Consider the following 23764-nt stretch of genomic DNA (forward strand, 5'->3'; position numbering starts at 1 on the left):
TAGACCAGTTGGGCGGGGCTGCGGGAAGAACTGGTCTTGATTGGGTGTAGGAAAGGGGGCCAGACACACGGACAGGTCAGAGGGAAGGGGGGAGGAGGAAGACACGGGGGCCTTAGGGAAAAGGAAGAGGAAGATGATTTTATTTTGCTTTGTCTCTTATAACCCCCTAGGACTAGGTATCAAGGCTGCCCCCAGCGGCTAGGGAGGCTGTCTCGTCCAGCGAGGACAATCTCCTGGCTTGATTCAGCGCTGCAAGAGCACGGGGCTTTGGGGCCCGCGGATGCAGAACGCCATTGTCAGCAACAAAAAAAGTTGATCTCCAATGGTTGGCACAGTTCAGGGCACCGATGGGTCAGAAAAAAAGAGTTTTGTTCGCGAAACGAATGAATGGCAATAGATTCGGGACGTGGTGCTGCCATTGGCAAGCGCGACCTGGTGCAGGTCGTGATTCACCGCAACTTTCAGCTTCCACCGCAGGCGACCAGGGGTGGTCCCCTTGGGGGAAGGTGGAATTCCCGCGGCGGTGGCGAGTTCCCGCCCTTTGCTGAGCCGGGGACCCAGCCGGGCGCTCCCAGGTGCCCGCCCCACGCCGGGCGAGGAGGTCGCTCCGAGCCTTCGGGGCCGCGGGTGCGCGGGCCGGGCCACCCCGCAGGGGTCGCGCCGCGGGCGGCCGGGCGGGCGGGGGCGGCGGCCGAGCCCGCCCTCCGCGCCGCCCTCCCCTCGCGCCGCCGGCCAGGGGCGGTGCCCGCGCAGGCCGCTCCCCCGGCTGCCCGCGGCCCGCGGCGGCGCTCGCAGCCTCTCACCCCTGCGCGCGGGCGGGCGGGCGGACCGGCGAGTTCTGGGAAAGCCCGGCCCAGGGCGGGGGCCCCGCAGCCGCCCGCGCCGCCGCCGTCCGGGCAGCGCGCACAGCTGGGCGGGCGCGGGCGCACACGGGACCCGGGCGGGCTCGCGGGGCCGGAGCGGGGCGGCGCGCCCCGGGCTCTGCCTCCCGGCCACTTGCCTGGCCCTCGCGCCCCGGGCGCCGGCGGCTTCGGGGACGTGCAGAAGCGGGGCGCCGACGCCGCAGCGACGGGCGCGAGGACTGCAGGTCCCCCGAGAGTCGGCGCCGGGGGACTCGGGACACTGGCGCTGGCCCGGAGGCGCAAGGTGAGCCACCCGGGTGGCCAGGGGTGGGGAGAGGGAGGAGAGATGCGAATTCCACGGGCTGGTTGGGGGCGGGGGGGTCCGCCGCCTGGCTCCTGGCCGCACTGTCCCCACGGGCGGGCGGACCAGGGGGCCTCCGGGGCGGGCGGGTCTCCCGGGAGCGCAGGTCGACCGCCCCGCGGGCTGGAGAGCGCCCCATGCGTGTTCTCTCCTCGCCTGCACATGGGTGTCTCGGGTTTCCACTTGATTCTGGGTGCGCGCTGCGGAGGTGGCGAGAACCGTGCAGACAAATCGGGGCTCTTTTTGTGTGTGTGGCGGTCCTTAGCAACAGCGTTTCAAGGAAAAAGCGCAGGGGTTGTTCCTGGAGAGATTGATTTACATCAAGCCCTAGAAAACACAACGTTGATTTTAAGTGGTAGCAAAGAGCCCGCGCCCTTCCTCTGTGGTCCTGTTACTCACGTTCATGCTGTAATAACCGACGGCCTCTGGTGGGGCGGGAAGCCCCCGGTGATAACCCGAACCCAGCTAATGTTAAATATTAGGGGGGAAACACCGAACTCACTGCAACCGAGTCGGTGCCAACTCCTATACACCCGCAGTGTAAATGTGTGTTTTCCCTCCTTGCTCAGCGTTCAAGCCACAGGTTGCTTGGCTCAGCTGACCATCAATTATTCAGTGTCAGAAAGATTCATCCCGAAACCCTGATCAGCATCCTCTGAAATAGTGAGCTCCTCGGGACTGTTAGATAAAATTTGCTTCTTCAAGTTTTATTTGCACACAGTTCATAACTTCACTTGCCTTAAGCATTAGGCGAGCGGAGTTAGGCTGTTTAGATCCCGGCAGCATTGACGGGGTTTCTCTTGTTTCTTGGGCAGGTGGGTAGGACTCTTTTGTGGCCAAGATGGATCGGAACACTGTGGCGTCGGTGCCACAGAGGGGCACTGGGAGCCCACGAATACTGGACCCTGTTAAGGGAGAACTTTGGAAGGGCTGTTTTGGAATGGGGATGCAGAAGGGCCCAGAGGTGGGAGGGAGGGAAGAGTAGAGTAGCAAGCCATGCTTCCTCAAGTACTTCCCTGAAGGGTGCCCCATGGGCCTGGCATCTTGACCATCCTTTCCGCTTTCTGGCTGCCCCTTCCCCCACTCCCCATTTTCGCCACTCTGGTTCCTAACCGTCCTTCAAACGGAGTTTTGGTGCCGTTAAGCCACCCCAGCCTATTTCCTGCAGCATCTTACCTCCTGGTGCCTATCCCTGCTTTTCCGTCTAGGAGACATTTCTGCGGCTGAGGGCTTCTTGGCGTCATGCTCACACCTAGGACGCCCTCTAAATGATTGTGGATCGGTATCCAATGCCGAGACTCCGGTTCTGCTGCGCAAATCTCTCTTTTGGACCAGGAGGTAATCTAATCAATCGGAAGAATCTTAGAGACGCGGAATTTATCACGTCTGAGCATTATCCTCCATTTATAGCCTTGCAGGGGGCATTCCATAGTATCAGCTTTGGCCCATGTCTTGGGATCACATAAGGAAGGGGCAAGGTTAAGCCGGCAGGCTGTTCTTCAATCCTTCTACAAACATAAACTCTTTGGATGTGACCCAAGGTTGACCTGTGTCATTAAAAATTCCGTGCTCAAGTAGATTGTGGTGAAGCTGGATCCCAGCGCCGGTAGTTGGTTTTCTTTTTCTCTGCACAACCGTTCTTAGTGACATTCTTCTCTGGGATTTTGTTCCACAATTTTGGGGCTGTTTTCTTTTAATTGTTTGATATGTAAGTTGTCACCCACACATTTCTACATGAGCAAAGGGATAGTTTTCTAAAGCAGAGAGAAGCGGCAGTTTCTGGTGCTTGGACAAGAGGAGGGATTTGCACAGCGTCGGGCTGCCCTGCACGTGTTCATCTGTGTATTGGCTGCCCCTGCCTTCTATCCACCTGGCTGACAAAGCCCAGATAGGATCACAACTGTTCCAGCCAGTCCCGACGACGCCTCCCTGTGACCGGGCTACCTCTAGGTGGAAGACAAAACAAAAGTCTCAGAATTTCTGGTTGAAAAATCGAGACCAGCTCAGGGTGTGGATTTATTTGATCAAGTTCCTGCCCCCTTACCTCCCCCCTCCCCCCCAGCACACATGTACTTGGTTGAGATCTTAGCATTGTGTGAGTGGCAAATTGGTTGAGGATGGAGGAAGTGGCGGGGGAGCGTGGTGCTCCTGGGCGATATTAGAAGGTCCTAATGGGGGCCCAAGGATGCACATGGCACAGTGAGGTGGGGTCCAAAAGAAACAGTTGGAGTTGGGAGTAGGTAAAGGAGCCCTGATTGCACAGTGGTTAGAGCGCTTGACGCTTTACCGAAGGGTCAATGGTTTGAACCCAGGAGCTGCTTTGTAGGAGAAAGACACTACACTTTGTTTCTGTTCAGGGGGTTGTTGTTGGGTGCCATGGAGGGGTTCTGACTCAGCGACCATGTGTACAACCAAAGAGAACCTTTGTTGGTCCTCTACCATCCTTGCCACCACAGTGCCAGTCGACCTCCTTGAGAGTCTTCTTTCGCGAACCCTCCACTTTACCAAGTGTGTTAGGCTGGATTGTCCAGAGAAACAAATCCAGCGACACTCATCTATGTAAAAGAAAGAGCTTTCTATTCAGAAGTAATTGTATATCAAGAAAGCAGGCTAGCCCTGTCCAAGTCTAGTCCCTAAGTCCGAAGCTAGTCTGGAAGCCCTCTTCAGACTCACTTAGCCAGATGCCGGTGATGCTCTGCCAGTTTTCCCACTCTTACTTATTTCTTGTCCAGTTTTTGCATGCTTATGGGGTGGTTGAAAATACCATGGCTTGGGGCAGGTTCACCTTAGTCTGCAAAGCGATATTTTTGCTCTTTAACACTTTGGCCACAGATTTGTCCAGTGCAATACGTTGTTTGATTTCTCGACTGCTGCTTCCGTGAGCATAGACTGTTGACTGTAGGTCTAAGTAAAACGGAATCTCTGACTTCATTTTTGTTCTTTGTTTGCCAAGGTGTTATTCTTTGGGTCCAGTTGTGAAGATTTGGGTTTGGTTTTTTTTTACATTGAGGTGGGTGTAATCTATACTGAAGGCTGTAGCCCTTGATCTTCAGTAAGTGGGTTCAGTCCTGTTTGCCTCCAGTAACCAAGGTTGGGTCATCCACATATCACACAGGTTGTTAATGAACCTTCCTCCAGTCCTGATGTCACTTTCTTCATATCGTCCAGCTTCTCAGATTAGTTGCTAAGCATACAGATTTAATGAATGTGGTAAAAGGATACAGCCTTAATGTAAAGTTTCTAGCCTTGCAAACCCTATGGCAGTGATTCTCAACCTTCCTGATGCCGTGCCCCTTTCATACAGTTCCTTATGGTGTGGTGACCCCCTAACCATAAAATTATTTTCATTGATACTTCAGAACTGCCATTTTGCTACTAATTGGGTGATCCCTGTGAATGGGTCATTCGACCCCCAAAGGGGTCATGACCCACAGGTTGAGAAGCGCTGCCCTATGGGACAGTACCTGTAGGGTGTATATAGGTTGGAACTTATACAGTGGTAATGGGTTTGGTCTCTAGCGTCTTGTAGGCGTCCCTGCTCCCTGCATGCATAAACTCAGGCTTATTTTTATAGTACTATAAGTCACCTGTGTTATCGCTTAAATATGAAGGAGCAATGATAAGTTTGTAGGAAAATGGAACTAAACGATAAAGTTTCTATGAACTTCTGGAAGCCTCCTTGAAGGTTGTCATCAGCCAGACTGAGGACTAAGCTTTGTAGGCATTATGGGTTCAGTGGTGGAATCTTCATCTTCGATGGCGGAGACCTGGTTCGATTCCCAGACAGTGCACCGCACATGCTGCCATCTTCTGTCTGTCAGAGTCGGCTTGCATGTTGCTAGGACGCTTCGCTGGTTTCACTGGCGCTTCCAGACGAAGATGGATTGGAATAAAAGGCCAGGTGCTCTTTTGCCAAAAAAAACCCAACAACCCAGCTAGTGGAAAACCCTGTGGATCATAGGGAATCCGTCCGACCTGTAATTGATCGTGGGGATGGCACGTGAGGTTACTGTCAGTTGGGGCTGATTGAACATGGATAGCAGCTAACAATAACAGCCACACATAGATAGAGATATGTATGTATATTTAAATTTCTTAAAAATAAAATAGAATTAACTAGTCACATTTCAAGAGCTCAACTTGTGGCTGGTGGTTGCCATCCCAAACACTGCGAATATGAACATTTCCATCATTGCAGAAATCTGGTTTTTAAACCATGGTTAGGTGTACATTAACGTTTCCCGAAAAAACCCTTGCTGTCAAGCCAGTTTTGACTCATAGCTACCCTGGAAGACAGAAGAATCGCCCCATTGGGCTTCCAAGGCTGTAAACTTTACTGAAGCCGCTAGAGTTGCTTCCTTCCAGTGCAGCAGCTAGAGCAGTGGTTCTCAACCTGTGGGGCGCGACCCCTTTGGGGATCGAAGGAACCTTTCACAGGGGTCGCCTGATTCATAACAGTAGTCCAATTACAGTTATGAAGTAGCAATGAAAAAAATTTTATGGTTGGGGGGTCACCACCACATGGAACCACTAAAGGATATTAAAAGGTCTTGGCATTAGGAAGGTTGAGATCACTGAGCTGGAGAGTTTGAACCGCTGTCTTCTCAGTGAACAGCTGAGCCCTTATTCGACAATGGCACCAGGGCTCCTTAACATTCTGCTAACCAATCCATTTAAATGAGAATAGTCGTAGTTATTCTTGGTAACCCTTTGATAGTGCGCACTGCATGCTGGGCCCTGTCCTGAGCACTTCATGTGGACTAACTCACTTGATCCCTAAAGCACCGCTCGGTGGTCCCTCGGTTAGCTAGTGCCGCTCTAACAAGAATACCAAGTGCTAACAAGAATACCAAGCACTCCACCTTCTTGTAGTTTAACGGGTAGGGGGTGCTGACGAAGAATATTGAAAATGCTTGAGAACGATGAGCCAATGAATGTACAGATGTGCTTTACACAATGGATGTATGTGTGGCTTGTGATAAGAGTTGTATGAGCCTCTAATAAAATGATTAAAAAAAGAAAGAAAATACCGCAGACTGCCAAACGAACAAACAGATCTGTCTTGGAAGAAGCACAGCCCAGGTGCTCCTTCGAGGCCAGGATGGCCAGACTGTCTCTCGTACTTTGAGCGTGTTGTCAGGAGACATCAGTCCCTGGAGAAGGGCCTCGTGCTTGTAAAGTGGAGGGGCAGTGGAAACGAGGGAGCCCTTCGATGGGCTGGGTTGACCCAGCGGCTCAACAGTGAGCTCACACATAAGACCAATTGGGAGGATGTCTCAGGACTGGGATGGGTGTTTTCCTGTGGGACAGGGTCGCTATGAGTCGGAACCAACTAGGTGGCCCCTAAGAAGAACAGGTGCTGGAATTCAGGCCACTAACTCTAGGTTCTTTTTCTCTGTTGACTCATGGGACAAAGCCTGTTTCTCTTCAGCTTCATTTCTTAAGTCTTTGGAGATCTCAAGTGGCTAGGTAGCATGTCACCTTGCTTCATCCGCTTTTATATCTCAAAAGAGTGGGTCTCAGGACACACCCCACACAGTATTGCCTCATTAACATTATCTTTCTCCTGAGGAGTGGTTGGTGGGCTTGAACTGCCAACCTTGTAGCTAGCAATCCACTATACCACGAGGCCCCCTTTAACCACAGGTATACCCATTGCCACTCCCAACCATCTGGTTCTGACTCAGAGACTTCATGTCAGACCGAACGCAACCCTGTCACGTCCTGTACCATCCTCCCAATTGTTATATTGGAGCCCATGGGTGTAGCCACTGTGCCAAACCATCTTGGAGATCTTGTTAGAGAGGACAGGGATTGAGTATTTCCCTTTCCCCGTATGGTTAGATTCTCCTGAAACAAGCAGACAGCCTCATCTTCCTCCCACAGAGCAGCTGGTGGATTTGAATCGCCAACCTAGGGACTAGTAGACCAGTGCTTACTGGACAGCATCACCAGGGCTCTAACCACAGACAGGTACAAGAAGTGGTGTTCTAGGGGAGGAAACCCCAAACCTCAAACCAAACCCACTGCTATTGAACTGATTGTGATTTTGAGGGACCCTGCAAGAGAAAAGAGACCCCAAATCCAAGTGTCATTTTTAGAGCCCCGAGAACCCTCAGCAGGACAGAGACAATCCATCCAGATGAGAGAGGCATGAAGCCATCATAGTGTGCAGAAACTCGGCCACTTAGGAGGACATGGAGAAGCAAAGAAGCTGTCACACGATCCTTAGCAGTAGATCAAATGCACCACATTGCAGGCAGGATTTCAGAATCCGGAAGGGGATGCGGACATGCTTGCAGATAGAAAAGCTTACACGTTTGTTTCAGGGCCTTCTGACCAAGGCAGTCAGGTTATGACTCAAGACTGTGGTCTCGGTAGGTGGGGCCCTTCTAGAGGCCCACGGGGATTTGGAGCCTTGTTGGTGTTTGAGAAGGCCTGGATCAAGCTGACTCAGTCGGAAATCTCTCCAGAGGAGACCTGGCATTCTTCTTGTCTTCTAGGAGGTTGGCTGGAACGGCAGGGCTGATATGGGGTCAGGAGTGGACTTTTCATTGCCTGGGCGCCTCAAATAGTAGCAGGTCTCAGTGGTCTCTCCTTGTTCATTTGGTCCATCCTTGCAGCTGATGAGGAAATGCTTGAGGAAATTTCCAGAAGTACTCTATTGGGTGCTCTGCCATCCCTGTGAGCCTGGGCTCCCCAGGGCCCCCGCCCTCCTCTGTGTCTTACCTTAAAGTCTTCTCATAGCGACCCCATCGAGCAGAGTAGAGCCGCTCCTCTGGGTTTCCGAGGCTGTGAATCTGTACTCGAGCATAGCCCCCATCTTCCTCCCTGGGAGAACCACCTACCTTTCAGTTAGCAGGCCCATCCCTCCCATTGCTGTGGGCACAAATGCAGCCCTACTTTAAACTCCTGTCCTGTAAAATGATAAATTTGTATTGTTTAAGGCTCTAAATTTGTGGTCATTTGTTATAGCCTTAATCGGAACCAACCACCGCATGGAAGAGAAAAGGGAACAGTGGTCAGGAATGAAATGGGAACTACGGAAACGAAGAAAGCAAGAAAAACCAACATTTAATAAGAGTTTACTTTGTGCTTGGCGTCGTTTTAAGTACTTACTATGGACTAGCTTGCCTAATCTTCACTGTGAGTTGGCATTGACTTGATGACAATGAATGTGAGCAGTTTTATCTTCCCGAAAACCCTGTGAGGGAGGTACTTTTCTTCTCTGGGTGCCCCAGGCATTGGGCTTCTAACTGCCAGGCTAGCAGTTCAAATCCATCAGCCGTTTCATGGGAGAAAGATGTGGCTGTCTGCTCTGGTAAACACGTACAGCCTTGGTAAGCCACATAGGCTCGCTCTGAGTCAGAACTGACTCCATAGCAGGGGGCTTGGTTTTAGGTTAAGGCTACCTACATTCATTTAAGGGGGGGAAATATGAGGTTATCTGCTCCCATAAGGATGGACAGCCTCACAAACCCATGTATACAGGAGCCCTGGAGGCTTACAAGCTGGTCTGCTAACCACAAAGTCAGTGGTTCAAAACCACTTCTCAGGAGAAGGATGAAGCTTTCTACTCATGTAAACAAGTGCAGTCTCAGCCCACAGGGGCATTTCTACCCTGTTACTATGAATTGGAATTAACTCAGTGGCGGTGGGTGAGGGAGTTGGAATCAATTCGGTGGCGGTGGGATTTTTGTTTGTCCCAGTGGAGAGAAGTGCAGCCCAAAGAGGTTAAACATTCCCCAAACTTTCACAGCCATTGTTTTATTAAGTGGAGGAGCTGGGATTCGAACCCAAGAAGCCTGCTTCTCTGAACCAATGCCACTACCACACGTAGGCATTTGTATCTTCTGGGCCTGATAATATCAACCACTGGATGGTATGTTTTTGTGTGTAAGGAAGAGGCAGGATCTGAATCAGCAGGAAGGAGGGCGATGTAGTTTTTTTGTTGTCCCCCCAAAAAACATCAGTTATTAAAGTTCTCGGTAAGTTTTGCTGTTCCCATCTCCTGTAATGTGTCTGGACAGCTTGACGCTGGGAGCTTCTGGCTCCGAGCACAGTTCCTGCGCTGGCCTCGCTCTCTCTCCCACCTCTGTTCCTAAGGCGGCCTCGCTAGCTCACCACAGACCGCTGGCCCTGGCGCTCCCTTGGCTCTGCTTGCCCCCTCTGCCTGTTTATTGGATTTGCCTCATTCCTGACTCTCTGCTCCAGCCCGGAATTCCACCTCCTTCTGGCCCCTCTGATACTTGGTGTCAGGACCTGGGTATGGGAGGTGGCTCAGTGCCTTAGATTTGCCTTTTCCTCGTGGCCTTAGCTGGTTGCTGCTGGTTTTCTGTCTGTGCTTAGTTTCGCAAGCACATCATCAGAGTGGTGTTGGTTTGGGCCTCTGGTTTTCAGACTGTGTCCTAGGTGTCTCTGGCTTCTGTAGGCTAAGCGAAGGAAAAACAAAGCCAAACGTATTACCATCAAGTCGTTGCCGACTCAGAATCGCCCCTGTGAGATTCCAAGACTGTAACTGTTTACGGGAGAAGAAACTACCGTGTTTCTCTCTAAAGCGATGTGGGTGGTTTCGAACTGCAGACCTTGAAGATCGCAGCCTGTGGTAGTTACACAATCTGGTGCTACATAAACTTGTGAAGGGGTGGAGTCTATCCTGTCAAACAGGTCGCAGCTTGATGACCTCATTTGGAGGCGCCATGGAGATAAAGAGCTCACTGGAGGCCAGGTACAGACAGATGCTTTCTGCTTCCTCTTTCCTGCTGACAAGACACATGGAGCCCTGGAGCTGGAGGAGCCACGTGGAGACCCCTGTCAGCTCTGAGATGCTTACACCGCCACTGAATCCACAGACCTTCCAGCCTTTGCCCTGTGATCTTCCTGCATTCGGCGCCATTGCCTGTGTTGCGTGAGTCTGAAGAGGAATTTTTAGCTTGGTATCAGACATATGGGCTAATATCAGACTTAGGGACTTGATCTGGACTGGGCTGGGCATGCTTTCTAAGTATGTAACTGCTCTTGTGTATAAAGCTCTTTCTTATACACATATGCGTGTCCATGGATTTGTTTCTCCAGTCCACCCAGACTAACACAGCCCGGTGAGAGACCGCTGTGGCGCCAGGGCCCCTCAAGCTAAGGGAGAAGCTGGAAAATGAAGGTCTCAGCCCTCACCCGGCTCTTCCATATGTTTATTGATTGGAGCTCTGCCTTTCAGAAAGATGAAACCTCAAGTTCAGGGAGTGCATGTTGCAAATAGGATCTTCAGCCTACAAACTTGAAGATGAAGGAGATAAAGTGTTTGCCTTGTTTCAAGTGGCTTTTAACTCACTTAGATCTGAGCCAGGTTGTGTGGGCTTCTTTACAGCCTGGGTTCAGTATTGAAAAAGTGGGTGACCTTGTGCCAGCTACTTTGCCAGTTGGGGCCCCCGTGACCTCGTCTGCACAGTGTGATCGTGGGAAGGGTAATAGGTGTTCTCAGCAGTAAACGAGGCAGTGCACTTACGGGCTTTAGAACAGGGTCGTTCGGTGCGGTGGAGTCTGTTTCCACTCATAGTGGCCCAAGGTGACCAAGTGGAACTAACCCCAGACTTTTTCTAGCCTGCACTCTCTTCTACCGCAAATTTTGCCCTCTGGCCACTGGTGGGTTAGAACCATCAGCCTCTAGGTTAGCAGCCCAGTGCTTGACGGCTACACTACTGGAGTTCTTTGTAGGAATTGTAGCCCTCCCCTAAACAAAGCAAAATAAAACAGCCCATGCCCATGACTGTTGAGTTGCCTGTGACTTTTATCAATCCTATAGGGCAGGGTAGACTGCCCCACAGGGTGGCCGAGGCTGCACTCTTTACGGATGGGGACCTGGTGATGTAGTGGGCTCCGTACTGAGCTGCTACTCCAAGGTCAGCGGTTTGAACACATCAGCTGCTCTTGGGAGACACACGAGGCTGCTTACTCCCCTATCGATTTGACGTTTCAGAACCTGAAGGGGCAGTTCTCCCCTGTCCTCCTATAGGGTCGCTGGGAGTCAGAATTGACTCAGGCAGTGAGGGTTTTAAAATGAATCTTCATGGCAGCGGACTGCTGCATCTTCCTCCTGTAGCTCACCTGGTAGGTTTAAACTACCAGCCTTCTGGCTAGTTGATAAATACTTTAACCACGGTGCCAATAGGGCTCCCTTTAGGAATACAAGTTCTCATAAGAATGTTTTCTAAACATCGGCCATGATCATGATTATTTTTATTATTTTTGCTGACTCTCCCCATGCGATGGCAGAAACGCCACTTATTTTAACCTCACCCCTTCATGTGGCCTCCTTGCTTCTTGGAGTGTGCTGCGGTTGGCCAGGGGTGGAGTGGGAAGGGCAGTCTGTTGCTTCGTTCTCCTTCCTGATTTCCAAGCCTATAACCCCCTCACTGCCATTGAGTTCATTCCAACTCACAGCGACCCCAAAGGCCAGGGAAGAACTTCCCCTGTCGGTTTCTGGGACTACAACTCTTTATAGGAGTGGAAAGTCTCACTTTTCTCTGAGGAGCAGCTGGTGGTTTTGAACTAATGACCTTGCGATGAGGTCTCCTGGATTTTATCTATAGGCCTATAAGAAGTGCTGGTTGTGCAACTCTGAAGTGCTGGGCTGCTATCCGTAACTCTCCAGATGGCTTACACCCACCCAGAGGCTCTGGCAATCCGCACCAGCAAACATTAAACCAAAATTAAAGAAGGCATTGTTGTGAGTCAGTCCTAGCTCACAGCAGCAGCCAAGAAAATACTATGGGACAGTTCATCTCTGAGGAAATTGACACAGAGTGATGTCATAAACCCGATCCTGTGGATTCCTTTTCCTTCAACCCCGAGGCTTAAATTTTGAGACTGAAGTGGTGCAGACTCCCAGGCTCCCTCTCCTTTCTCTCCTGCTACATCCCAGCCCAGAGGCGGTGAGCTGGTTTCTACCTAGATAAGATAGGGGAAGATAGGAGAGCAAGCAAAATAAAGCTGTTACTACTGTGTGAGTTTTTTCAACAGAAACAGCACAATTGTGACTAATCTCCACAGGAAACCCGGGATGGAAGTGCATACTCAGCACTTCTGAACTGAGGGGTAAAAAAAATCAAGCCTCCAGTTGCAATGTTGAAAGATCGGATGGTCAAAAAGTTAAATACTATAACACACATCAGTGGTGAAGTAGAAGGGCCGTGAGAAAGAGGAAGACCTTGGGTGGGCTGGATGGACACAGTGGCTGCAACAATGGACTCAACATAAGAGCAATCGTGAGGACGGCCCAGGCCCAGGCAGTATCTCATGCTGTTGTACATACGGACACTGTGAGTTGGAACTGACGATGACACCCAACAACAACGGGAGCACCAGAAGAATATAGAAGGAATACGCAGTCAGTGTACCAAAAAGAGTTGGCCAGTGTTTCGCCATTTTGGAGGTAGCATATGATCAAGAACCAATGGTGTCAAAGGAAGGCGTCCAGGCGGCGCAGAAGGCAGTAGTAGGCAAGGCTCCAGGAATTGATGGGATACCAATGGAAATGTTTCAATACATGGATGCAATGCTGGGAGGACTCACTTGTCTGCCAAGAAATTTGGAGGACAGCTACCTGACCAACCTACTGGAAGAAATTCTTATATGCGCCTGTTCCAAAGAAAGACGATCTAATAGAATAGGAAATTACCAAACCATATCATTAATATCACAGGCAATACAATTTTGGTGAAGATCATTCAAAACCATTTGAAGCATCGGGGGGCTTCCAGAAAGTCTAGATTCAAAAGAGAATGTGGGATGGCAGATGTCATTGCTGATGTTTCTGTGTTTTTGACTATGTAAAGACATCTGACTGTACGAATCATAAACATTATGGATAACATTGGGAAGTATGGGCATTTTGGAAGACTTATTGTGCTCATAAGGAGCCCTGGTGCCCAGTGGTTACGAATTGGGCTGCTAGCTGCAAGGTCAGCAGTTTGAAACCACCAGCTACTCTGCAGGAGAAAGTTGAAGCCAGCATAGTGAGATTTGGTCTCATGTACTAGTTACTAATTCTATAGAGTTACCTACCGTGGATTTCATATAGAGAAAAATGCAAAGCCACAACAGCTCCCCCACAACAACTTCAACTGAAAGGAAAGCAGAAAATATTAAAAACTAGTACAAATTTAAAATGGATCAAAAGAGTAGACAAATGAGAAGGTGTTAAACTATGTCTGTATAAATCCACTTTCCAATCCACTCTGTCTGATATCCAGGCTATTCACATCCCTGATCAATAGTCAGAAGGGATTCACTGGAGGCTAATTCACCGGGAACCCTGCAAAAGGGTTTTGGTCTGCCCCTGTCATACATAGCCTTCTGCAAACGAGGTGCTCAGAATTTAAGCGCTGATACCGCTCTCTCCTCTGGTCTTGGATTTTATTATTTACAATCCTTAAGTCACACAGGCTGGTGTGCTTCTTCCATGTGGACTGTTCTGTGTTTATAAAAACAATACAATGTCTCCTTTTGGAGATTCTGATTGTGTGGGCACACAATTCTGGGGCGACAGCAAAATTGAGCAAGCAGTTACATATTTTTATTGCTTGGTAGGATCAGCTACATAAAATAATAAGACTCTTATGTTCAGAATGATGGAAGAGGCAGAAGCAAGGGGAGAGTCTATTTTGATGATTTCACTACAGGTGGAAATTATGTAATATCACTGACTATGGAAAATCCAGAGAATGGAAAAAGAAATCACTAGGGAAATGCATGTGACCAGGTCCATACTACACACATCTGGGTTTAAGTTATCATCTGACACCATTTAATTTGGATTTCACTGGAGTTAGATCATGGTACTATCATTGTTAAAGAAGATTTAACTCATTTGCTATTAACAACTAATTCATATTCCATCAATGAACATATTTTCACCTATGAAAAATTTGCCTGACAGAATTAAAAACAGACAAAAAGACACCCAAACCCACTGCAGTGCTATCGATTCTCAGTGACTCTATAGGCCAGAGGCTTCTAAGGATGTAAATCTTTACAGGGGCGGACTATAAAGATTTTTTTCTCTGGCAGAGCAGCTGGTGGGTTTGAACCACCTACCTTTTGGTTAGCAGCCAGATAGATACCTAACCATGGTGTCACCAGTGCTCCTAGGAAGAAAAGAACTCTTTATGAGGCTATTTTGTCAGTCTCAGAAAGGTGGATACAGGTATGGACGTTAAACACATTTGGCATGAAGTTGTATTCCTTTCGGTTTTGCCCAAAGGCAAATGAATTTGGCTGATGGGGCAGAACTTGAGCGGCAGACCCGGTCCTCTTCAGGGATGCGAGCTGAGTGGCAGGGCTTCCGCTCGGCAGAGACAGCACTCCCTGCTTGCCGCAGCCTCGCAGCCCTGGTGGCACAGTGGTTATGAGTTGGGCTGTGATCCACACGTTTAGCAGTTTAAAACCACCAGTCATTCCTTGGGGAGAAAGACGAGGCTTTCTACTTCCGTACAGGGCTACCGTCTTGGAAACCCACAGGGGGCAGTTCTACCTTGTTCCTTGGGGTATCCATGAGGCGGAGCTGACTCGATGGTAGTGAGTTTGATTTTTGTTGGTTTAGTGCCGCCTGGGATGCTGTGTTGTGGTTTTCTTTTCACTGTGGCTGGGCCTCTGTTTTCACCGGCGATGAAACAGGTTAAGTTAGCATTAGTTAGAGAAGACATATACTCGATTATTATTTGAATCTCAGAAAATGGGGGTCAACAGCTTCAAGAGCAATGCATAGTGGCCACTTACAATTGCAAAGAGAACCCCCAAAAGGGAGTGTCCCTCGCCAGCCGTGCATGTTAGCAGTCAGAAAGCTTTGCTTGTTCTCTCGATACCTTATCACTCATCCGGTTTGGCTACCTGAAAGGGGTCCTACTGGCATGGTGGGTTAAGCATTCAAACCTAACCCTAAAGCTGGAGGTTCTAACCCACCAGCTGCTCCACTGAAGGAATATGAGGTTGTCTATCCCAGTAAAATCTTATAGTCTCCACTGAAAAAACACAGTAGTCCTTTGGTGCCTTGAGACTTCCTCACCCCCACTATCATAACCCCAGCTCTACTGTACAAGTCCAGCTGGATGGGAGCATGTACACTGATACAGATAAGAGCTCTTGACACATGGAATCCAGGACCGATAAGCCCCTCAGGAACTGAAATGGGAGTAGTGAGTGATACCAAGAGGATAGGAAGAAAGTAGGGGAAGAAAAGGGGGACTCAATTGTTATGATCAACATATAACACCCACCCAAAAGGGAAGAACAGCAGGAATGTGGGTGAAGGGAGACAGTGGATGATGTAAGATATGAAAATAATATTTGATAATTTATCAAGGGTTCACAAGGATGGGAGGGTGAGGGGAGGAGGGAAAAAGGAGGAGCTAATACCAAGGGTTCAAACAGAAAGACAATGTTTAGAAAATGATGATGGCGACGTAGGTACAAATGTACTTGATACAATTGATGTATGTGTTGTTATAAGTGCTGTAAGAGCCCCAGTAAAATGAATTTTTCAAGAAGCTACAGTCTCAGAAATGCTAAGAAGGAGTTCTACGATAGAAGTCCTATCGAGTTTCTATAGGATTGTTGACATTGGGTTGGCTGAGTGAGTGAGTGAGTGAGTGAGTGAGTGAGTGAGTGAGTGAGTGAGTGAACTAGCTTCCCCTAGACCGACTCATGAGTGCTGACAACAGATGAATGAGATGCCTTCCAGTGGAAGGCAGGCAAGCCCAGATCCAATTAGTTGCAGGGGTAAGAGGAAGTGTGGTTATCCTGGCCAGCCTGTGTATTTCTAATGCCCTTTCCTAATTGAAGTAGTCCTGTCTAAAATATGTCACTGATTTAGGCAACACTGGCTAAAAACAAACTAAAAGTAATCCTTAAACCCAAACATAATTTTAGCCATTGAAATTAATTTCTTAAAGTAGACATTATGCTGTTGTTTATGATTATATATTAATTCTGACTATATGCCATTTCATCCAATAATTACCATCGAAGGCTGTAATTAAACTGGTTGAAACTAGTGTCCTGAGGAACAAAGCCAATTGCTGAGGACCTATAGAATGGGCAGGACTTGGGTTTTTTCGAACAAAATGGAAATCATCCCATAAATTCATAATATACTATTGGAACCTTGAATTCCTTGCTTGACAGTCTACCATGACGATGATCCCAGGCCAAACTTTGGTTCCAATAGCAGGATCTTACTTATTCTACCATTTGGTTCTATAAAGGAGTTATCTATAATTATTGAGTTCCCCCCTGCCCCATTTTTTGGTCTATATAATTGATTAGCTTCTGTCCAGATTTCAAATTCTTTGACACAAGATCCTAGAAGTGGAATTGCTAAGCCAAAAGGCAGGCTTTTTAAAAAGGCTCATGTTAACCTACTGCCCAAATGCCCTCCGGTAGGGTGCCAGTTCACCTCTAGTGACACACTCATGCGACCTGCCCTGGGTGTTTGCACTGGTTTCATGTTGATAAGCATTATTTGGTGTTTCATAGCTTGGAAGTGCATTTCTTTGATTAATAGTAATGAAAATCATTTTAAAATGTTATTAGCAATTTGCTTTTCTCTATAAATGACTTGATCATGTTCTTGGTTCATTTTTTGCCTTCATGGATTAAGGATATGGTGTCTCTCTCTCTTTCTCTCTGGACGTATTGCCTATTATGTAATTTGTTTTTCACAACTAGCATTTCTGATGATAAAGTAATACAAGATGATGTGTGATAACTTGGGAAATAGATGTGGGTTTCCCCTTAACTGTTGAACCCACCAGCTGCCTCTCCAGGGCCTGGACCCTCCTGATAGCAAAGTGAGACTGAGACTCGCCATCCTTGAGTCTAAGGAGTATTGGGCGATGCTCCACCCAACACACATTTATTTGTTCTTCTGGCAGTCCAGAGTATTTTCAATATTCTTCGTCAATACCATAATGCAAATGTATTGATTCTCCCCTGGTATTCCTCATTCATTGTCCAGCTTTTGAATGTATATAAGGCAATTGAAAACGTCATGACTTGGGTCAGGTATATAGGAGACCTCAAAGTGACATCTACATCTTTGCTCTTTAAGGACATTGTAGCAAACCAAACCTATGGCTGTCAAGCTTATTCTAACTTGTAACAACCCTACACAGGCTTTCCAAGACCGTAAATCTGAAGCAGACAACCTCATCTTCCTTTGAGGAGCAGCAGGTGAGTTTGAACTACGGATCCTGGGGTTAGCAACCCAATGCTTAATCCACAGCACAACCAAGTTTCTTCCTTATTCCAAACAACATGTGCTTCCGCATGTTTCTGACAGGGGATGAGTGCAGACAGTTACTCATGCCTTCCAAAAAGTCCAGTATAAACATTCGCTTCTGAAGTGATCTGCTGGGCTTATTAAGTTTAAGGCAGAGAAGTCAGCTCAGGATGCTTTGGTGACTTTTTGGGGATCCCATAGCAGGAAATCTTGGTAGGTTTTCATGAAGAACACGGATGACCTCGGAGGCTTATTAAGAAGATCGTTTAAGGTCATTTAAACCCACATTGGGGAGAAAGAGGCGAGCTGCACTGGAGAACTTCTTTTCCGTCACGACGAGGCACCTGCTTGTGCTCCAAGGGTAGCGAGCTGTGTCCTTGCAGGATTTCTCTGGGAAACCTGATACCATCCGCCCTATAGGCTGATCTTGTCCCTTTACACTTTCTCCCAAATTCAAGGAACTTTGAAAAGGGGCACAACTTGAATGACCCTGAGGATACCAAGCTGGCCACTTTGACGTGGCGCAAACCAGAGGGCAGGTTCTTCACTGAGGGAGTGCCAGATGGAGGTCTGCCTTCAGAAGTACGCAGTCCTGGATGGAGGACGGGTCAAGAAAACACCGCTTCACATGTTGAGATTCTCCTTGCATAAAGGCTATTGGGATTTTACAGCAATACTTTTGGACTTACTCTTGCTGGTGTCTCATTCACTAGTGTGCGTCCGTGTGTGTGTGTGTGTGTATGTGTGTGTGTGTGTGTATTCCCCCAGACTCCACTATCACCAATTCGATTCCAACTCCTGTGTGACTCGATAGGACAGTCTAACAACCCTGTGGAGTTTCCAAGACTATATACCGTATATATTCGAGTATAAGCCGACCCAAATATCCGCCAGGATACCTAATTTTACTGCCGAAGCCGCATTAAAAATGTGTGGGAAAACTCAGCTTATACTCGAGTATATACGGCGTCTTTATAGAAACAGACTGCCACTGCATCGTCCTCTAGTGGAGGTGCCAGTATGTTGGAACCTCCAACCTTTCCATTAGTAGGTGAGCGTTTTAATCACTGTGCCACCAGAGCCCCTCATACATATTTATAAGTATATCTACATTATGAGTTGATTAAATACTTAAAGCAAATTCCCTGTCACCTCATTTTTTTCTCCCTTCCCCCCTTATTCTTACAAATGAAGCTTTCTGCTCCATAAAGATGTAAAGTCTTGGAAAGCCAACGGGGCTGCAGTTCCACCCTGTTCTTCAGGGTCACTGTGAGGTGGAATGACCTCAGAGCAGGAGGTTTGGGGTGGTTTTTTTTTGGGGGGGGGGTTTGCTGGGGGGAGGCGGGCAGTGGTTGGGTTAGTAAATATAGGCTTTTGATTTAAGTCACTTAGAGGAAATAGTTTTTATTCCTAGATGCAAAAACTAATAAGCTTAAAAACAAAATCAACCATATTAAAAACAAGAAGAGGAGTTGAATTTTATCTAATCCTCACCCCACCCCCAAAAAATCATTTCTGAGATAATGGTGTACTTTTTTCACATTTGACCTGCTGGTGTGCTATGTTAACAATTTTCCTATCATTAAACCATGTTTGCAGTTTGGGTGTGACAGCTTGTGACCATTTTTCTAATGGGTTACATCTCTGAAATAGCACTACTGCTCATCTAGAGTCTATTTAGACTTTTAAAACTATTGGCCCCATTTGAGCTGTGGTCATCAAAGGCTGTTATTAAAATTAGATGGCTGGCCCTGAGTCTGAGGAGGGTGAATTCCAGGGAGCCCCTCTGAGGTGTCCATGAGCGTGGCAGGGCAGATCCAAAGTGGACAGGGCTGGAGGCACCGCTGTGTGGGAGAGAGTACCAGGCGCTGTATGCCACGCGCTGGCTAGCTGGGTCTTGTGTTCCTGTAAACTGTTCAGTGTTAATCAAGCGTAGCCCGTAATCGGTCCTTTGTGGGAGGTGAAACAGAATGCCTTTCCAGAGCTGGGAGGAAACCCTCATGTCTTTGTTATCTCAAGCCAGGCAGACCTGGGCCTCTCCTGTTGGAGAACTAGGGGTGCCATCCCTGAGGATTTTAGTGAAGGAGCGTAGACTCCATTTTCCAGAGTAGAGGGATGAAATGGAAAAGCAGCAAACCCGGACGCCAAAGCTTGGATCACACCACCAGCAGAATTTAAGCTTGGACCACATCACCAGCAGAACGCAGTCGGATTTGAATTCAACGCCAAGTTTTAGTGGGAGAAGGGCTTTTGTTCTTTTCTTTCTTTTGAAAAAAAAAAGACACATCGAAAGGAAGAGGGAAAGCAGAACTTGAGAAAAGCAATTGAATTACAAATGCTGTAAGTTTCTGTTTAACTGCACCGTGGATGGTGCTCAACTGCTAACCAAAAGGTTTAAGGTTCTAGTCTACCAAGGGTGCCTTGGAAGAAAGACCTGGCAAACTACTTGGGGAAACTCAGCTGCGGAGAAAAGTTCTGTTTGGACTCACGTGGGGTGACCATGAGTTGGAATCAGTTTACTAGCAGTTGGTTTTGTGCTCTTAGAACCCAGAAATGGACCTATGTGAGTTATTTTGTGGAAAGTGAACCTTTGTGGGTTAGTGAGAAGAATCGGAGCCTAAGATGTAGAAGGGGGTTGGATGCCTCTTCAGCTCAGCTTTCTTCCCCTCCTTACCACATGAACAGCATCTAGCTCCGTGTCTTTTCCTATAATCCTGATTTTGCCAGCCTTCGTTTCTTAGGCACTCCGTATTCCCATATTCAGCAGGCACGGAGTCAGGCGCTGCCACGTGTCCGACACGGCGCTGGCTGATGAGAGGACACGGGTGTACGAGCTCCGTCTTTTGTCCACCTGAGTTTATAGCACAGGTGGCAAACTGACAGTTCCCAAAATCTGTGAAGCAAGCTAGTACTGCTGACCTTCCCATGATCAATATCAGATACTTATTTATAGTAGGTTAGTACCAGGGAGCCCTGGGGCGCTGTTAGGTCAGGGTTGATTGCTAACCTCAAGGACGATGGTTCAAACCCCACCAGCCACTCTGTGGAAGAAAGATGAGGCTGTCTGTCCTGGAAAAACGTAAAAACCTCATAAACCCAGGGCCACTATGAGTCGGAATCGACTTGGTGGCAGTGGGTTGTGTGTTTGTCTTGCTCGTTAGGTGCCATTAACTCAGTCCCAACTCCCCGTGATCCTATGTACAACAGAAGGAAATCTTTCCCCGGTCCTGGGACGTCCTCACAATTGCTATGTGTGAGCCCATTGTTGCAGCCACGGTGTCAATCCATCTCTTTCGGGGTCTTCCTCTTTTTCACTCACCTTCTAGTTGACCAAGCATGATGTCCTTTCCCAGGGACTGGTCTCTCCCAATAGATTTGTTTATTCCAAGACACATTTGTTTGTTCTTCTGGCAGTCCACAGGACTTCTAATATTCTTTGTGGCGGGCCAGGGGAGTACGAAACATCATGAATGAAAAATTGTGTGTACATTTTCAGAATTTGACAATATTTTGTTTCAGCGTCTTGGGCCAAATTCCAGCTTGGCTCCCGGAAAGAAAGTCCTATGACTGCTACTTGATGTTTTCTTGAGTAAAATCTTTTTCCTTTCTTTTCACTTTGAAGAATCCTGGGCACCAGGCTGCTGGGGTTGAGCTCAATACATTCCAAAGAATAGACTAGAAGGTAGCAGGGCCGGCCATGGGTACGCATCTTGTGCCAGTTCCAGGCTCTGCCGAAGCTCAGGGGAAAACTTGGGGGACTCGCCAGGACATTGAATGCTGTTGTTAGGGAAGAAGACGCGTTTCATGTTTATCTGGAGTTCTTAGTCCTGTTGAAGTTTAGTAGTCTGGGTCGCTCCTGTAAAGAGAATGACAATTGCGTTTCTAAATTTGGATCCAGGCCTTGCTTGTCCTCAAAGAACTTACGATTCAGTTGGGGAGACAAGGCACAGATAACAGCAATGTTCAATACCGTTACCTAAAATGTGTCAAAGTCCCCACAAACAAACAAACAAAAACCAAAACTAAAAACTAAGCGCAATGCTATCGAGTTGATAGGACAGAATAGAAGTACCCCTACAAATCTTTTGAGGCTGTAAATCTTTTGAGAGCAGAAAGCTGATCTTTCTCCCCCGGAGCGACTGTGTGGGTTCAAACTGCCGCCCAAGGAACCCATTAAGCTATCTTGGCCAACTGTTCAATAGGATGAATCCAGAAGGGGCACAGGGCAGTCACTTTCGGGTCAGAGGACAGGGCAGGAACAAGGCAGGGGCTGACTTGATGGGAAGGCTCCTGTATTAGTCTGGGTAGACTAGAGAAACAAAACCATGGACACACATATGTGTATAAGAAAGAGATTTATATACAAGAGCAATCGAACATTGAGAAAACATCCCAGCCCAGTCCAGATCAAGGCCATAAGTCTGATATTAGCCCATATGTCCGATACCAAGCTATAAAGTCCTCCTCAGACTCATGAAACAGATGCAATGAAGCCAAATGCAGGACAATCAATCACAAGCCAGTGGGTAGAAAGTCTTTGGGTCCAGTGGTGTAAGCATCTCAGTGCTGGCAGGGGTCTCTCTGTGGCTTCTCTGGCTTCAGAGGTCTGGTTGTGTCCATGTGACTTGTCTTCTGCAATGTCTCCCTCCCAGGGAGTCGGGGAGAGAGAGAGAGAGAGAGAGAGAGAGAGAGAGAGAGAGAGAGAGAGAGAGAGAGAGAGAGAGAGACAGACAGACATAGATAGATAGGTCTTCTGCTTCCAGAGGAAGAACCAGACTCCCAGAATTCTCAGGAGAAGGGCATGCCCACACAGAAGTCTCATTGGCAATTTCCAGATTGACAGCCTAGACTCCACCCCTACACTCCCAATCCTTAAATTGACACCAGATTAGATGACTCCCACAGCTACAAAGGTGTTCCTGCTTGGGGAAGAGAGAAGCAAGGCCAGGACCCAGGAGCTTCTCAATGGACTTGAACCTTCACCTGGCACCCAACTTTCATTTCCTCTGCGCGCTCATGCTCTTCTCCACGAGTGCCCTTTTCCCCTTATAATGACGACTCCAAACCTCCCGGGAGCCTGCTCATGCCAGACCTACCCTCTGGGCCATCTCTCTCAAACGAATTTCCCAAGCTAAACTTTTTTCAAATGTATTTCTCCCATGTTTCCAATATCAAAGAATAGGGTTTTCTTCTTCTTCCTCTTCCTCAACAAAACATTTTATTGGGGAATCTTACAGCTCTTATAACAATCAATTGTATCAAACACATTTGCACATATGTTGCCATCATCATTTTCAAAACATTTTCTTTCTACTTGATTCCTTGGTATCAGCTCCTCGTTTTCCCCTCCTTCCCCACTCCCACCCTCGTGACTCCTTGATAAATTTTAAGTTATTATTGTTTTCATATCTTACACAACCGCTGTCTCCTTTGACCATGTCTCTTTTGTTCATCCCCTTGCAGAGTCAGGGCGGGGTGTTATCCGTTGATCATGGAGATAGGTACCTCGTTCTTCTCCTTACCTCCCCCCTACCTTCCTGGTTTTGCTGCTCCCATTTCTGCCCCTGAGGGTTTATCTGACCTGGATTCCATGTGTTGGGAGCTCTTATCTATACCAGTGCACATGCTCTGGTCTAGCCAGAACTGAAAGGCAGGACTGGGGTGATGATAGTGGGGGATGAGGAAACCTCGAACCAGAGGAAATTGTTTCATCGATGCTACACTGAACCCTGGTTGACTCATCCCTTCCTTGTGACTTTTCTGTGAGGGAATGTCCCATTGTCTACCGATAGGTTTGGGGTCTCTCTTCTGACCCTCCTCATTCTCAACAATATGCTTTGTTGTTGTTTTGGGTCTTCTGGTGCCTGTTACCTGCTTCTGTTGACACCTCATGATCACATAGGCTGGTATGCTTCTTCCGTGTGGGATTGTTGCTTCTCTGCTAGATGGCTGCTTGTTTAACTTCAAGCCTTTTAGACCCCCAGATGCTATATATTTTGATAGCCAAGTACTTCAGCACATTTGCTTAGGCACCTACTTTGTCCTCAGCGATCGTGTAGGGAGGGTGAGCATCACAGAATGTCAAGTTGTTTAGGGTTTGAGCAGAGGCCCAAAGTCCGTCCACTTCCTCAATGTATTGCCATATAAATACATGTACATAGGTTAATACCTCGATTTTTATGAATGAATATATTTACATAAGTGCGCACCTATGTTTATAACTCTATCCAGAGCTTTGCTTCCTAGATTTTCCCTCTGTTTTCTTTTATCTTCCTCCTGCCCCACCAT

The 23764-nt window shown here is 48.0% G+C and overlaps 1 protein-coding gene across 5 annotated transcripts in view; it reads left to right on the forward strand.

The window, feature by feature from the left end:
* Positions 1-981: 981 nt before the first annotated feature.
* Positions 982-23764, forward strand: part of PLCE1 (phospholipase C epsilon 1) — a 319921-nt gene continuing 297138 nt past the window's right edge. For all 5 annotated transcript variants that reach the window (XM_075533992.1, XM_075533993.1, XM_075533995.1 and 2 more), the window contains exon 1: positions 982-1146. The gene's annotated coding sequence lies outside the window, so the exon portion shown is untranslated. The remainder of the gene's footprint in view (positions 1147-23764) is intronic.

Source organism: Tenrec ecaudatus, chromosome 16 (assembly GCF_050624435.1).
Source record: "Tenrec ecaudatus isolate mTenEca1 chromosome 16, mTenEca1.hap1, whole genome shotgun sequence".
In the NCBI taxonomy this organism is placed as follows: domain Eukaryota; kingdom Metazoa; phylum Chordata; class Mammalia; order Afrosoricida; family Tenrecidae; genus Tenrec; species Tenrec ecaudatus.